This window comes from Enoplosus armatus, chromosome 19, assembly GCF_043641665.1.
Source record: "Enoplosus armatus isolate fEnoArm2 chromosome 19, fEnoArm2.hap1, whole genome shotgun sequence".
NCBI classification, from domain to species: domain Eukaryota; kingdom Metazoa; phylum Chordata; class Actinopteri; order Centrarchiformes; family Enoplosidae; genus Enoplosus; species Enoplosus armatus.
Window position 1 is genome coordinate 18,150,960 of NC_092198.1, and position 14,843 is coordinate 18,165,802.

A 14,843-nucleotide genomic window follows, 5' to 3' on the forward strand; every position below is an offset into this window, starting at 1 on the left:
CTTTGTTTTATCTTTAAAAGATGAGCAGGGAGCCCTTCACTTCCCCTTAATGAGGCAGAGGTGCCCACAGAATATATGGAAAGTCTGTGTGTGTGTGTGTGTGTGTGTGTGTGTGTGTGTCCGTGCTCGCTCACGTTCCCGCTTCTTATGTCTTTGCGTGCGAGCGATGTGCAAAGGTGTGGGTGTGCTTCTGGTTTTCTGCACTGCTCTCGCTAACACCCATTTTACCCATAACCCCTGGCATTTCCTGTCCTGAAGCCATGTGTCAGACCTCATTGGCTACTGCATCAATAACACCGCACTCACTCAGCTCCCAACACCACATCGGCAACATATCACGTACTGCCGCTTTGACCGATTATCTCTTTCTTTTCATGTCTGCAGCGGCGGTGATTGGGGTTGATTCGGGTTTTGTTTGTTTACGCGGCTGCCCCCCCGGTGTCGATGCAGGAGGGCTCAGGGCTGGGCCGCATTTCACATGCGGGTGACTTTACTAGAATTTCACTATGAATTAAGATGCCAATAGTTTTCCTTTTTTTTGTTATGTTTGATTTGACACTGATATTTTTGGATTTGCCAATACTGTATGCAGATATTCAATATGTTTCGCACTGACAACTTTTCAAACACATTGTCTGTCATGTCAACTTAGAATTTCAGCTGTGTGAAGGTACTTTTTTTTTTTCATCTTTTGTACTCACTAAAATGATAAAAAACATACCTCAAACATATATTGGTTAATAAATGGGATTTAAAAACTCAAATTTGAGCTTTTAAGTCATGTAGTCATGAATATAATCTGGTGCTTGTCATTGGGTTTAATTGTCATTTTATTATAACAATTGTTGCAAACTAGATTAGGACATAGATGCTGTGGTACGTGGAACTGGCCCATGCTATATACTTGTAATATATGATTGCTGCCCATTATTCAAACAGCATTTAATGAGACATTAAAACTACTCAGGATATTGCAGTTATGAGTAGTACTACTATTACAAAGACTCCTTCCAACACAATTAAATATGTGTTAAAATAACAAGCATATATAAAAATCAATTCAGCATATTCTGTCAATAAATATAGAATTAAACAAACTGCATCATATCAGAGGTGATGCGCTTCACCTGGACCTGATCCCATTTTCAGGAAAAGGCTGTTTCACTGTCACACGTTGTAAATATTCATTTGTATTTGTTTTCGCAGCCACATGCAGTTTCAAACACAGCCGAAGTGCGCGGGCATTCATATGTATGTATCTCCTATTTCTTGTCCATAATAAAATAAACAATAAGCAGGGGGTCGTTCGAGGCAGGATGCAGGCAGACAGCGTTCACATTGCAAAGCATATCATATTAAGTCAAATCAAACCATGCCCATGGCTTTATAATGATAGCATGTTGCAGCGTACGCTTCTGCAAGCACATTCAGGTAGTGCACAAGCAGCGATAGACACTGTTGTTTATTCTCACTGATTTGATTCACTTCACTGTGCAGCAAAGTCCCTCAGTTTGGAGGCATTGTAAAGGACTGTGGAGACATGTTTTGGTGACGGTGGACAAAAAAGAAACATGAAAAATGATAAGTGTCCTCCATATGTCACTCTCCTGGTTAAACTAGGAGTTAATCACGCACTTAGATTGAGATTAATACACAGGATTGAAAGAGTCAAATTGAGAGACATAGAGATAAGCCTATAAAATCCAGTCAAAAAACGTATTATAGGATATTTGAGGTATATGGTGCTTGTGTGCAGGCCAGTGTATGTGAGCCAGGGGTCTCCTTGCTTAAGAGTACACCATAGTTGGCTGACTTTTGTCTGTGGACTCAAACCTGCAACCCTTCTCTGCTTCTGTAACATGTAAACACCCAACGCTTCCTGCTGTGATTCTGGCTTCAGCATCTTTTTACTGGACCGAACCCCTCAAACATCATATATCAACCCATGCTATGATCAATGTGCTTAAAAAGAGAAAGACATATACAACAGCAGTCGATAAAAAATAGCTAATCCTGCCAAAAAAAAAGATGTGTGGTCCAAACATGTCTTGCTCCTAATCCTCATGGGAAACTGGTGTACGCTGGTTTCCCCGATGTGTGTGCCATGTTGCCAGACGTGGCGGTAGCTGGCTAACGCGGCTGTGTGTGTGATTAACTTGCGTTAGCCGTCATTAGCCTCTGCGCACCAACGCAGCAGCAGAGTGCAATTAACCCGCTAATCCGGCTAATCCACTAATGGAGCTAATCTGATAGACTGGAGAGGGGCTTTTCAATAGGCTTCTTTCTCTGGGAACACACACACACACACACACACACACATGTACATGCATGCATGCACACAGCAGCGCCCATTCTCTCTCTCTCTCTCTCTCTCTCCAGCTTTCAAACACATTTACACACACTGCTTCAAACACACATTCACAGTCAGTCTGGGTTAAATCCAGTGTGTCCACCACCAGTGAATTAGAGGGGCAGATCCATCTCCCAGACATCTCGCCCACAGCCATTAGTCAGCCCGGGGCCTCTGTCACACACTGACCACAGAGAACAAGTGAGGGAGGAGGAGGGGAACGGACGGATAACGAGAGGGAGGCTGCTGGGGAGAAAGACAAGTCTTCCCCTCCCGGTAATTTTGGTTTAAAGCTTGGCTTTAGGTTCTTCTAACAAATGCCATCTCCACATTGTGATACCATGACATCCATGATGCACACACATACTGAGCTTTCGAGCAGCTAAGAGGGTTTTTCCACTGCTGCTGCTGCTGCTGTGACTCAACACCTCAAAAGCTCCGTTTCATGGGACTCATTTCCTTTTGAAGACTGTAGCAGAGAAGAATCTTTCATATCTGATTGTAAACTAATAAACAACAAGGCAAAGAGTACACATGTCATTCCCCATTAAAGGATGCACCACCCCCCCCCCCCCTCTGGGCCAATCACTAACGATGTCAGCCTGTTTTGGAGCTGTAGTTGTGGCGCCCTCTTTGGGCTGAATAGCACCAGAATCAGTGCAGTGGTGAAGTTTGTAATTTTATCTTTCTTTAAAGACAAGTGCAGGCATGGAACAGGAAAACCAAATAGTATGAATAATAACAAGTCAATCTGGTATTTCATATTTTACTAGATGTTTCCATCCACCTGGCTGTATGTGCATTTTGAATTTGTGCATAAAAACTTCAGAGAACTTAAATTGTAGGGATTTTATCGAAAAAACTGTGCAACAATGAAATCAACTGTCTCAAATGTGAGAACCAGAACTGGCGGTGTGACACATGAGTAGGACATCATTTAATAATTCACGGTCCAACGAATGTCAGCAAGCATGAAAAAGTCCCCCAAAGAGTCACCCCGTGGAGCGAGACGTGACGCTATCGAGAGGTAAATGGGAGGCTGAATAATCCACGAAGGGGTGACATCTTTTTTCATCTTTTTTAATTAATTCTCGGTGGAGTTGTGGCAAATCACATGTGAACTCTTTCCTGTCTTTGCCGGCAAAGAAAGATGGTGGGAAACACTGGCTTCTAAAAACCTGGAGAGTTTAAGGGCAGAAAGGACAAAGCGTACATTTCTTTCTTTTTCTTTTTTTTTTTTGTCTTTACCCGACTTGTTTCGGTTTACACTTTGTCTTTCCCTTCCTGTTCTCCTCTCGCCTCCCCATACGTCTCCTCTTCTCCACTCTTCCTCCTCTCTCCTCTCTCTTTTCCTCTGGCCTAATTGTAGCAATGTAACTTTGGAGCTGTTAAAGTAGCCAGGAGACATTTTGAAAGGCTGGTTGAAGGAAGATGGAGGTTGCTCGTCTGTCTCTGGCTTCAAACACTGACCTTGGCTGCTAATGATGCTAATGATGCTAACTGGGCTAATGACATCTCTCTGTGTGTCTCTGTGTGTGTGTGTGTGTGTGAAAGCAAGAGGCAGCGTCAGTGAGCTAGCAAGTGTGTGTGAGTGTGTGTGTGTGTGTGTGCATGAGTGTGTGTGTTAGGGGAGCATGTGAAAGTATCATAATCAGAGCTGCTAACGCTAATGAGCTAGCCCTTTGAAGAGAACCGCCCGGCGAGGGCCCCACTCCTGCCATCTCATTAGCTGACCTGAGGAGTGCCTGATTAGAATGCTTTTGATGAAAATTTCAAGGATTTTTCCTTAAAAAAAAGAAAAAGAAAAAAACTTAAAAAATTTGAAGTGAGATAAATATTGCACTAGTCTTTTTTTTTTTTTCCGGGTGTGTGTGTGGGGGGGTTGCGGTTGATGGGGAAAGTGGGAGGTCATTTACTAAGAAGACTTCAAAGGGCCCTCTGAAGAGTGCTGGATGAGATTGATTTGCTGTTTTTATTGGCGATGAAATGTACAAATATGTTTAATGGGAGGAGAGAGCGGGAGAATGTTTCCTTTCACTCTTCAAACGCCCACACGTCATCCCTGTCTCTATTTCGCTCTCTCAAACACACACACACACACACTAACTGTGTACATATGCACACCTTCCTGCCTCTGTGGAAGTCAACAACTCCTTTGCAGCAGTGTAAGAGTGGCACCGACATGAGAGGCAGCGTGGATAAATTAGTCTTCAGGAGAAAGCGAACAGGACAGGTTGCTCGGCGCTGAAACGCACTTCTTTAAAGCTGAGAGACAAACTACACACGCGGCGCGCGGCGGCGCAGTCACATCACCTCTCATTTCACAGCGTGAGGAGAGAGTCTGGATCAAAGTGAGAAGACGCCAGGCCTTCACGCGAGAGAAGGGAAATTATCCGCCGAACGCCGCAGTGACAGTAAAGTATTACAGCCTTTGGTTTATTGACCAAAGGAATCTGTTACCATCATGTCGTATTGTTCACTTTGCATTAAATACTGTGAGCAAAACTGCAGCTTTTATCACCCTCAGCACTTGTTGACTCAATGTGGTAAAGATGACGACGACGACAATAACAACAGCTCGCCGTAAAGTCTCTGCATGAGGTTTTCTGAATTTTACACAAACACTATTCTACATAATGTGAAAAACGTGCCCTCTCTTAATCCCTTCTTGGGCTACATGTTAGAGGCGGAAATGACGATGAAGGTTAGAAGCTTAGCAACCATCTGTCTGAGACATCATGCCGTCACGGTGGCTTTTGCAGATTTTGTGGTCTTTTAGTAACTCAGTGACACTCTGTAAAATCACGGCTAAAGAGACCAATGAAAGGAGCTCAAATGCAAAATTCAGTACACCCAGCTTCAGCTTGAGTATCTGTTCGTTCATGTGCTGCACATCTCTTCCACATCTGTGCATTTCCTCAGACAGCGTGAGCCAACTATTCTCTCATGGCTCAGTCACACCAGCAGTTACAACGGCGACATTTCAGGCTAAAATCAGTCCAATCAAACGGCGTTGCAGTTGCAAAGGGTCAGGCAACTAGCCACAGCTAACCGCAGCCACTGACGGCACCAAAAGCTAAATCAAATGTATCTGCCACTGGAGAGGCTACAAATAATGTAGTGAATGATATCCTATTGTAAGATGTAATGATGCTGCGATGATTGCACCGTCTCCCTTCAAATGTGACGAAGCAAGGCTTTCAACATAGCAGGCTGGTTTAATGTCCAGATTCTGCTGCTTCTTTAGACTTCATTATGGTGCTGCAAACAACAACAACAACAAGTGGTAAATATTTGGCTAGTATATGATCTCATAAATCATTTTCTTTCTCAAGTTTTTGGCTGAGAGTTGGATGTTTGACTCGAGGTAGAAACCAGAACCCACTTTCCAAGAACTTCTGCAGGAAGTGAAGGTGCAGCGATTTGTAGTGTGTTTCCATCAGTGTGTGTGTGTGTGTGTGTGTGTGTGTGTGTTTCAGTGCATGTGTCTGTCCGTCTGTCTGTCTGTCTGTCTGTCTGTCTGTCCGTCCGTCTTTGGGTTATGTATGTGCAAGTGTTTCTTTCTTTGTGTGTGTTTGAGTTGCAGTAGTTCAGGCAGGCAGGGAGCTGGATCTCTCATAGTGAATTTGGACAGACTGGAGTCTGAGAGGCAGTTCAAAGACCACAGGCCCACAGGCAACAACCAACACTCAGACCGCTGTGTGTGTGTGTGTGTGTGTGTGTGTGTGTGCGTCTGTGTGTGTGAGAGAGAGAGTGAGAGTGAGAGGGAGTGTTTGGTCTGTGTGTGCATGTTTTTTGTCTTGACATATGCGTTGATTTGCTTGTGTGTGGCTTTGCCTTGATGGCGCGTATGCTGATGTGCTTTTATTGTGAAATAGTGTTGCTCCATATCCTCACACACACACACACACACACACACATAACATCAACAACTCAGCACAGGACAGACATACACTGCATTAGCATGGGCACGCCATTTGCTACAGACACCGTCAACAGCTGTCCTGGGCTCTGACCCCGCTGTAAGTTATGCATGAACACGGGCGCCAAAGAAACACCAAATAATTAATTATAAAAATATTTCCTGCTAATTGTTGGGCTGTAATTAATGAGCTAACCTTTGGAGAGAGGGAGAGGAAGGTGGAGAGGGAAATTATTCATGTCGTGTTTGCATATATGAATATGCAAAAGATAATTATCCCCTCCGAGGAGGGACAAAAAAATGGCCCAATGTCTCTATCTGAAGCTAACTTACCACCGTGCACGCACACACACACACACATGTGTGAACACACACACTCCCACTTCCTCTCTTTATTCTCTTTCTATCTCCAATCTCTCTCTCTTTCTCGCTCTGTTTGTCACTCTCTACCTCTTTCTTCATCTCTTCCACAGACTCTGATGATGGGTGGCTCTGAGCAATGCACAATGTTAAATGGATGAGTCTTTTTCTTTTGACGACTGTGACAAATGGGGATATGACCTCTGGCTAATTCCTACTGGAAACGGCTCTGTGATGTGAGGCTGACACCGGTTACATGCCGACACACACAGGTCAGTGTCAGAGTGTTGGTGTGTTCGCTCCACAAAACGTCTTTGATGAACAGTTTCTGCTCTAAAGTTGTTGCTTAAAAAGCCGTGGGAGGAGTTTAAAAAAAAGAAAAAAAAAGGGATCGTCATTGTTTCCCCGAAGGATCATTGGCCGCTGCGGTGAGTTATGAAATTGAAATTAGCCGGCTTTATTTTTGGAGCGATTTCTCGACCACACATTCATCTGCTGAGCCATCACTTCACAATGCAAACAGAGAAAGTAAGCCTAGCCCCCGCTGGATTCAAAACAGCAACTTATTATTACCCGTAGAGCTTATGGGAAGTTCATTTAATATGACTTACCATAGCTTAGCCTTCTCGTGATACTCTTGATGAACTTAGATTTTATTTTTAGGCCTTATAAAGAGTGACAACGCTTTAACGTTCATCCTCCGTCACCCGACACTCTAGACACTCTCATATCCTGACAGACGTGATGCATTTTCAACACAAAATACCCGTACATGTGGATTTATGTGCCGCCGTCCACAACTGTTGTGGAGTTCGGGCGGATACTTTGTGGCCTCTTCCTTAAACGAAGCTGGCAAGAGATGGAAGAATATATCTCTATATGTCTTGCCTTGTAACTGTGAGGTATTTCGTGTACACGTGTTCATGTTTTAAGTCCTGAAACTCTGCAAAAGGCATATGTTGTTGCATGCGTTCCCTTTTTTGAAAACACATTAAAAATGATTCTGCATATTAGCGTCAGAAGGGTAAAAAAAAAAAAAAAAACACAAAACAACAACGCCTACATCAAAAAATTAAGTAACTTTCATGGAGCTTTCATGGGCATTTTATGACATGACATGACCCTTTTCATGACCATGACTCTACTTGAAGGTACCAGTATTTTAAAATTGTGCATTTTTATGTGTGCATTCCTTTGCTCATCAGTGAGTGAAGGTTAGGGTTAGCATTCCTCCAGAGGAAAAGGAGAGGACATCCGCAACAAAAATGTTTTTTAATTTTTAATAATGCATGGTTTCAACCTTCAAAAAGCGGGTTTTATACACAGAAATAAATGAAGGCTCTACCACAATTAGTAGGAGCGGAAGAAGGTAACTGTGCAGAGCTTCACAAAAGACAACACTGAAAGAGCTTTGTTTCAAAACCAGGGTTTGGCTGAAGACCACTGTTGATACTTTTGGGGGCTGAGGCCAATAACTTGTGTTTGTTTTAAGCCTGTTTGCATTTCGCCACGATCCTCTCAACACATGATTCTATTCTTAGCAGTGTGGGAAATCTGCTGAAATCACATTTAGAATAGAAGAGAGTCAAGTTACTGAGACCCTACATGTGTCCCTGAATTGTCCTCGTGGTTTATGAGTTTAGTCGGAGCTTTCCCTCCTCTCTGTTCGTCTTGTGTGTGTGTGTGTGTGTGTGTGTGGGAGAATCTGTGTTGTTGCTGCTGGTCTGGTCTGTGGTTTTAGGTTGGAGATTCGATTACAAATTCTCATCACAGTCTAACTGACCTCTCCCTGTGTGTGTGTGTGTGTGTGTGTGTGTGTGTGTGTGTGTGTGTGTGTCAGACGACGGACTGTGCATATCATATCCGTTGCCCACATTGATTCTTTAGGTTGGCTGAGGAGAACAGCAGCTAATTGAATAGATGAATAATATATTTCTGAATAATAAATGAATGTTTTGTTCTGGTGCCTCTCAGCAAGAGAAAGAAATTACCTCTCAGGTGGGATGAGCTCTGTGTGTGTGTGTGTGTGTGTGTGTGGTCTCATTAGCTTCAATGCATTACCATACAGAATAGATAAGATACGACGTGATCAATGCTATTGATGCAGCAGACCATCGGACACCGAAAGAATCGATCTCTGCAGGCAGACACACACATTGTTGTCAGGATGCATACACACACACACACACACACACACACACACACATGCACACACTGAACAGACCGCACTGACCTGCAGCTACTATGGTGGTTTTGCATGCAGTACAAAGTTGGCATATTCAGATGAAAGCTCTCATGCCTTTGGGCATGCTAACCGATCTGAACGGGTGCATATGGTCCTCAGGATGCCTTCATCTCCTGATTCGCTCTTTTCTTCTTCTTCTTCTTCTTCTGTGGTGCTGCCAACACACCACAGACTCCGCCCATCTGCTGCCCGCCACTCATCAATAAGACATAGACCTGCATACCTCACTGACCACAGCTCGCAGCCTTTTCCATGCATGCACATTTCACACACACACACACACACACACACACACACACGGGCAGACATTGTTATGGAGGTGCCCATCACAGGTGGGGCTGATTAAGTTTTCATGGATATCCTCAGGGCGAAACACTTAAGGGTTAACCAGCTTCCTCCAGCAGAATTAAAAGAGTTAAAAGTCTGCCCCGTCTTTCCACGTCCCTCTAATCTCACCTCTCTTCCCTGTCTGCCTCTCTGCTCATTGGTTAGCTGGCGAGGACGATGCAAAATCAAGAACACGAACAATTGCTGACAGGAGGTGCAGAACGTGTATAAGATGTCAAAATCTTTGTGTTCTGTGACTAATATGTTGTAGGCACTTTCAAAATCAGCAGCAAATATATTGTAATCTGACAGTGGTCCATTGTTTAACCCTGTCTCCTCAAAAGACAAAAGACATCCTAATAAACGTTAAGCAACATGACAAGTATTGTCATGACAGCGACAACATGCTTCATAGTTTCAGGAGCGACCAGACATACAAAATGGGGCCTGATAGAATGGACAATAGTGTCAATAAACATACAAACATTTGCCTCCACAAGTCTTCAGTGAGCCCAAAACGTAAGTCCTTCAACCCTGTATCAGCAGTCCTGAGCCTGACAGTGGTGACCACACATGTGCATGTTTTCTGTATGTGCTTTGGGATATATTTGCAGTACCTCTTACAGTCATGTTCAGCAGCTGCGGCACTGAGACGAGGCCTGAGATGTCAAATACAAATGCATCTCAGGTACGATGATGGATAATGTATCGTGGCTCTCCATAGGTCAGCAGTGAAAACATTATTAGTATTTATTGCCGCATGTGAGCCGCCTTTGAAATGTAAGATACATCCCATCACATCACAGATAATTTCATCATTTTACTGCCATTAATGTAATCAGCAGCGGAATACGGAGGTGCATGCTTAAACATGTCCACTTCTACCCTCCAGTATGTTTTTGATTTATTGAACTGAAGGCATTTTTCATAATAAAATGGTATGTATGCTGAGTATAATGTTGGGCCTGGAGGCTGTCAAATTAATAAAGCTATGGTGTTTGGAGTTGCAGTGAGTCAGGAATGCTTTTCCAGTTTCCGTCAAATGCTGTAAAGATCTGAAATTGTATCATGAAGATGTTTGGGGGGGGGTGAAGCAGTGTCATTAAATCACGCAAATTATTTTGTGCTTTGATAACACAACATATCAAATATATTTGCTCTCCCTGCTGAAAACAAAATATGAAAGTTCTTGAAATTTCAGTGAAATTTCTCAATTACTCCAACAACAAAAACATTTTAAAGTGCTTAAGAAACGGATGCTGTCTTTTGAATCGAACAAGAGAGACATTTCACTTCCAGAGCTTGTCAGGGGGGAGCTGACAGCGGCGTGTCGGAGGTGACTCGGCAGAGTTTCGAGGGCCGATTCGGCTTTAACACATCTGTCAGTTGCGGGGGGGGAAACCTCCTCGCGCTGCTCTGACGTGCTGAATCCAGCCAGACATCTCAGACAGACGGCAGCAGACAACCACAACCTCACATCAGTCAACTGACGCTTTCAGTGACAATAAAAACAGGCCGGTGTCTGTCACTCTGGTGATATTTTTAATTCAAGCTGTCCCAATATATGAGCCTCCACAGAGCCTTGATTTCATGGGCACATTTGTGTGATTTATTATGGAATCATCACTAATTCTGCTGAATAATTAAACAATTAATTGATTTTTTTGTTTAAACTGAGAAAGAAATTCCCCTCTAATAAATGAAAAGTTCAATTTAGAAGCAATGAAGCACACAGTTGCTCATTTCAGCTACAGTCCTGCTTGGTTTGGTCTGACTAGCAGCAGCGAAAGCCACACAGACGCTCTTCAATCAATAGAAATATATATAAATCAACACAAAACTGTTCTCGTTCTTGTCTTGTCAAGCCAACAAGTCAGCGCATTAAATCTTGTTTGTTTGCACACAAGAGAGAGCTTGTCTGTCCATCCAGCTATTCTGCTGGTTGCCTGGTAACGCAGTTGTTGTCACGGGATGTGACTTCCTGCGAAACCACAATTAGTTAGTCTTAATCACAGTGAGCTTCGGAGGTGCCGTTAGATCTATTTTTTCTTTTTCTTTTTTACCTTAGACAGAGCTGGGCTAGCTGTTTTCCCCTGCTTTCAGTCTTCATGCTAAGTTATGCTAATTGCCTTTGGGCACCGACTCCATATTTAACGTGCAGACATCAGATTGATATCGATCTTCACATCTAACTCTCAGCAAGAAAGCGAATGAGCGTATTTTTGCTGAAATGTTAAACTGAGCTAAGACTTTATTGATCCCCACACACACAAAAAACAACAACTCCATTAACAAATTACTTAAATGAACTGTTATCAAAGCTGCTGGTAACTCTTCTTGTTGATCAACAAATGGATCAGCACGAAATTAAATGACATCCTCGGGACAGACTGACGACTAACTGACAAAAAAAGTTGCATAAAGTTCCTTTTAAAACTCTGCTAACTGCAACACCGCCGTCCTCCCCTCCTTCCTGGCTTATTGACGCCTTGGTTACCCCCGGAAACCAACGAACTGGCCAATCAGGGCCGGGCGAGTGAGAAAGGGAAACAAACACAGAGGGAGAGAGAGAGAGAGAGAGAGAGAGAGAGAGGACACAATGCGGCCTGGCAGCTTTAAGCAGCTGACACAGAGCCGGAGTGACACACACACACACACACACACACACACACACACACACACACACACACAAACTTGCACACAAACACACACAAATGGAAAAGCACAAAAACGCACATATGTGCACATGTACAATGCTGATATACACACATAAACAAACTGCGACACACACACACACACACACACACACACACACACACACACACACACAGAGTGACACAGACGCATAGTGACAGCCTCTCTCCTCTGGCAGGGAGTGGCAGGGCTGAAGCCCCCCAGGCGATGCTGCTGCTACTGGAGTGAAGAAAAAAAAAGAGGCAGACAATGGCCCCTCACCAAACCACTCTCTACATCTTCTTTGCCTACACCCCCCCCCCCCCCCTCCTCACTAACCCCTGTCTGTCAGCGCTAAATGTGTGTGTGCGTGGTTTCCGTTAGAATGATGCTAAATGGCCGATGCCTTCTGCCTCTGAGGCTGCATGTGTCTGGTGTCAACTGTACTCCTGTAGCTGGTGTGTGCGTGTTTGGGGGGGTGGGGGTGGGGGGGGGGGGGTGGGGGGGGGGGGGGGGGGGGGGGGCTGGTCGAGGGCCTGAGGCGAACGTCCCCAATGCTCGCTGGAGGGAAGTCAATAATCATTACTTTTCCAGGTGAGAGGTGTTCTGAGCGTGAACCATCGACCTCTTTCTATCCTTCATGTCCGATTGCCTACTTCTCCATCACATATGTGTGTGTGTGTGTGTTTGTGTGTACAGTACATGTTTACACAGCTGCAAGTGTATAACTTCATCCAAAAGTACCAAAATAATAGTGTGCAAAATATACAAAATGTTCTTCTAAATCAAATATGATCCACACAAACCATAAGATGTGGCCAGATATACATATATATATATATTTGGACTATTTACCACATATGTATCAACACAGCTGCGAGTTTTAGCTGTTTGCTGGTAGTTCAACACAGTTATGGCCGCAATGCAAGTCGATATTATATTTGTAAGCATATATTGTATTACAGAGCGAGAGAACGTGTCACATTAATGTAAGAGAGGGTTGCATTATGGGTCGTTTGTAGCCTTAAAGGAAAGGTTTGGATTTTTTTGTTCCAAAATGACAGTTTGCTACAAAATTCCTTCCTAGTGTTTCCTTGCTGAGCCTTGGCGGAGGGATACGTCCTACCAGGATGAGGGTACCCACTCGATTTTGCTAACTGAGACCACTTAAGCCTCATACTAGCATGTGAGCACTGTAAGTAAGATATACTTAATAGATATACTTTAAAATCTGAACTTATCCTTTAAATTGTTAGGCTGGGGGGGGTGTCCTTATGTCCATTTACATTGGGTCTTACAGGGTTAGTTAGCCCTACATTTTTTCTGATATCTCATGCTGCCGTGGAGGAAATGAAGCCCCGATGAGTAGAAATGAGTATCTCTCGCTGCAGAAAACAGACCAAATCGCAGAGCAGCTGCGTAATGATGAGGTGCTCAAAAAAAAAAAAAAAAAAAAGTACCAAAGAAAATATTAGATGCACTTGGACAAGCTTCACAAATGTGGTTTATGTGCTTTAAAGGAAGTCTTTTATGTTTATGAGAGAAAAGGCCTCAAGGATGAGGACCAACTTATCCTTGGACTAATAGTATAGTGGGGAAACTTTCCCAACAGGCCTAGTTAGTGTGTGTGTGTGTGTATCTTACAATTGCCTATAATATTCAGGCCAACGCAGTAATACATCAACATATGGGTCAGATACGTATGTATACATATTCATCTCTCTCTAAGTAATTATGTGAATGCACGCGATGTTGAAACAATGCAATATTATTTAACTGTTTTGTCGATATGCAGATTCATCAGGAGCTTGTGTGTGGTAGTCTGTGTGTTTACGGATCAAAAGACTCTTAACTCTGTTCATTGTGTGTGTGCCTCCCGGTGTATTTAGCTGCAGGTTAGTGGCCAGCGCATGCCTCTATTACTCACAATACTTCCTTATGGCAGCCTCAAGGATCCCTGGCTATGCACCCCGAGGCTACTGTTACGTCCACACCTCGAGCAACTAGCCGGTGGAAACCTACTGATTTTCAACGAACCGAGGCAAGTCCGCTGATTTGGAAAAAAAAGGTTTTCTGTGGGTAACTGATTGTTTCTTCATTTGCGAGGTGAACTTCCGGCGTCACGTGGTGCGGGAATATCCTGCATGGCTTTGCTGCAGAAAAGCAACATGCCAATGAGGATGTTACAGTATTGACAGCTTTCAGCAGTCAAGTGTATCTGTTTCGGGGGTTAGGGTTAGGGGCGTTTAATTTGAAATCAGATATGCGTGCAAAATGTAGATGCAGTCTGTATGAACACGCGTTTTCTAATTTGTCAATACTACTACTGCCTTCTGTCGAACGTACTTAACCTGAACAGATTTGAACGCCACGTGGTCATGAAGATTCCGATGAGGTTTCAGGGTCCTGTGCTCTAAATATGCAGTTTTAGACCAAGATGAGAACAAAAAACGTGTCTTTTTTTTTTTTGGCAGTGGTTTGGTAAATAAATAGAAATAAAAAGAAACCGGGAAACAAACAGCAGCCTCTCGTGTTGAAGTCCGACATTAGAGGGCTTTGTCAACACTGACACTACAGTCGACAGTCTCAAGACCTTACACTGCTGCTGAGATGTGACGACGTGCCAGCAATCTTACAGGTTGTAAAACAACCTCGACCTTTAACCTAAGTCTTTTTAGAAGGAAAAAACAATGTCAAACTCTTATTTTTTGGCATTTGGTGCTTTTCATTTCGACAGTCGGACGGTGGAGATGGAGATGTGGGGAAGGAGAGAGAAGGGGGTGTGATATAAAACAAAAGGCTCCTGGCTGGAATGGAACAAGTTGACTTTTATGATACTGTACGTGCCAACAAAGTCAAACTTATTATGTCATCCGTCTGTAAACAGACAGGAAAATGTGATTTTGCAGGGCTACTTCCTGGTGCGATGAAGGACCAACAGCTCAGTTGCATTTCCAAACACTAAT